Source organism: Sorex araneus, chromosome 6 (genome assembly GCF_027595985.1).
Source record: "Sorex araneus isolate mSorAra2 chromosome 6, mSorAra2.pri, whole genome shotgun sequence".
In the NCBI taxonomy this organism is placed as follows: Eukaryota; Metazoa; Chordata; class Mammalia; order Eulipotyphla; family Soricidae; genus Sorex; species Sorex araneus.
In genome coordinates, this window is record NC_073307.1 from 26,693,978 (window position 1) to 26,697,255 (window position 3,278).

Genomic DNA, 3,278 nt, shown 5'->3' on the forward strand with positions numbered 1-3,278 from the left:
GTTTAGTGTTATGTGATTTCACCAAAAATCATAATGACATTTGGAATGAAGTGGCAGTTCTAAGCATGGAATGACTTCTCTCCCCACCCCTCCACCTTTTTTTAGCCTCTTGAGTAAGATTAGAAAGTGAAAATAGTCCTTCTTTAGAAACTGATACTTGATCATCTGAAGCTACCAGGGCAAAACCTTAGGACACCTGTATGAGTGTAGTAATAAAATTTTTTTGCCTTATACTGCATTGAATTTGGAATGGGCAGTAAGTATTTGGATTTATTTTTCCAATAAGATGCTTGACGATATAAATGTTCACTGTATCACTGTCATCCTGTTGCTCATCGATTTGCTCGAGCAGATACCAGTAACATCTCCATTGTGAGACTTTTTACTGTTTTGGTATATTGAATACACCACGGGTCGCTTGCCAGGGTTTGCCGTGCGAACAGGATACTCTCAGTAGCTTGCCAGGCTCTCCAAGAGGGACAGAGGAATTGAACTTGGGTTGGCCGAGTGCAAGGCAAACACCCTACCCGCTGTGTTATCACTCCAGCCCCCATAAATGTTACCCTATAAAAATATGGTTCTCTTTCTCAGTCAAGCTGGGCTACTTTGTTTTTATCTTATCTATTCCAGTAGTACATTTGGTGGCTTGTGGAGGTGATCAGAGCAAAAAGCCACCCTTAGTTTTTTTTCTCCATTTCACATTATTTCATGCCTTCACAAGAAATAAATTTCTTAGAGCAGGGGAACATGCATGGTGCTGCTTCAGAGGCTGCTTTCAACTTTGGGGGTCACTCTCAGTGGTGCTTGGGACACCAATAGAGTTACCAGGGATCAAACCTAGACCTCTTGCATGCAGATCTTGTGCTTAGTCTCTGGCCCATAAATTTACTTTTCAGCTTTGATTTTTTTTTTTTTTTTTTTTTGGTCACACCCGGCGATGCACAGGGGTTACTCCTGGCTCTGCACTCAGGAATCACTCCCGGTGGTGCTCAGGGGACCATATGGGATGCTGGGAATCGAACCCGGGTCGGCCGCGTGCAAGGCAAACACCCTATCCGCTGTGCTATCACTCCAGCCCCACAGCTTTGACTTTCTAACTGAACAAACAATTTTCAGTGTATAGTCATTTTAGTTTAATATCCAAGTTATTTAGATAGCAAGCAGCTGTCATTTAGGTCTTGCGATAACAATTGACTAAAGGTGCATATTTTGTAGTTGACATCTCGTACTGTCACCAAAGTACAAATGCTCTAAAGAAATCTTAACAGCAGAAAAGCAGTTTTGGTTAGATTGATTTAGTGTCTAGATGCATTAATTGTAGTGAAAGATAGGGCTTTAGCCATTTAAAATGGAAAGTGTGGGCTGGAGTATAGGATATTTGTCTTACATGGGGCACCCCATATGGTCTCTTGAGCCTGCCAAGAGTTACCATTGAGCACAGAGCCAGGAGTATGACCCCAGGGCATTTCTGGGTATGGTCCAAAAAGGAAGTCATTGCTGTTACTCAATTCATAGCTTTCATAGGTAGATCAGTTTAAGGTAGGCTTTCTGGAATAGTGCCAGAATGATAGCATACCAGATAGGGTGCTTGCCTTGCATGTGGTCTGTGTGTGTTCAATTCTTACCTCCCTATGTGGTCCCCTGAGACCCACCAGAAGTAAGTCCTGAGCCCAGCATGTGGCCCAAAAACAATAAAGAACTTTCATTAAACCTCTTTAAAAAGAAAAAGGGCCAAAGATCTGTTAATTATTTTATACTGAAGACTTACAGAAGTTTGTTTTGGGACTTGTAAGAAAAGAAAGGAATTGATAGTGATGATGCTCATGGTTTGGCTTGGCTGTCCCAAGCAAATACAGCTCATCCCCCCTGCCTCCCATGTATGTTGTTGTTGCAGTGCATGTGCTTTAAATGGAAATGTAAAGCAAAGTATTGAGTTCTAGTTCAGAAAGTCTTACCTTTATTGGAAAAGTATGGTTATTTTGTGATTTTCAACTTAAATTGGTCCACAGATTTGTTATTTGGATGAATATACAGACATGGGTACGTTGAAGTTTCCCTGGAGAGTTAAGAACTATCCTTTTTTGGGGCTGGAGCAATAGCACTGCGGGTAGGCGTTTGCCTTGCACGAGGCCGACTCGGGTTTAATTCCTAGCATCCCATATGGTCCCCCGAGTACCGCCAGGAGTTATTCCTGAGTGCAGAGCCAGGAGTAACTCCTGAGCATCACCGGGTGTGACCCAAAAAGCAAAAAAAAAAGAAAAGAAAGAACTATCCTTTAATCCTTTATTAAGAAAATTTGGTTTTGTGGTAATCATGGGTTTGGGTAAGTTATTAAAATGTGTCATCTGAGCGGCCAAAGAGAGAAAACTGGTAGGGCACCTGCCTTGGACATGACCAGCCCAGGTTCAGTCCCCATTGTGGTCCCCTGAGCACCTTTAGGTGCGGCCAGGGAAAAAAAGGACATGTGATGCTCTTAGTGGTGACTTCTACTTGTTTTGTATCAGGAGTCTCTTGCTTTTTACCTAAATGTGTTCCTAGAAATGAAGTGGATTGTTTCCATTAGCTGTTAGCTAGAACTTTTTTCATTAATATTTTAATCTTTTGGCAGTGGGAATAGATCAGAGGGCTGGAAAGTACATATACAAGTCATGAGTTCAGTTCCCACTACTACATGTTGGTACTATTAGATTATAGCACAGCTGGGACAGCCATTTACTGAGCCATCCACTGAAATGGTTAGCCAAGTATTATAGGGAATAGAGGCACCCTCCTCCCTTCCATCCCCTTGACTTCTAAGCAGTGTTTTGGATGTCTCCTGTTCGCAAAAGAAAAATTTTAATATTTCTAATAAGTTGACATTTTAAACTTTTGGGGGGTTGGTGGGAGGGGCCACACCCAGTGAGTGCTTGGGGGACCTTGCTGTGCTAGGGATCAAACCTGGGCCCCTGCAGTGCAAAGTATAGCTTGTCACGATGAGCTTTCCCTCTGGCCCCATTTTAAGCTTTTTGTTTTGTAACTAAGGTTTCTGTCCTTGATAGTTGTACATTTATAGTCTAGTACATATTTTGTTATTAATAGCATATTATTTGGGGCATGCCTGACCTTCATACTTGTTTCAAAAATAGTTTGCCTTGCATATTAGGATTGTATTTCGGCTTTATATTATGTATATATTGATAGTACAGATACTGCTGTCTGGACAAATGAAATGTTAAAACAGCATTGCTGATTTATAGTCAGGGCTATCCAGTAAGTAGAAGTCAATGTTCATTTATCAG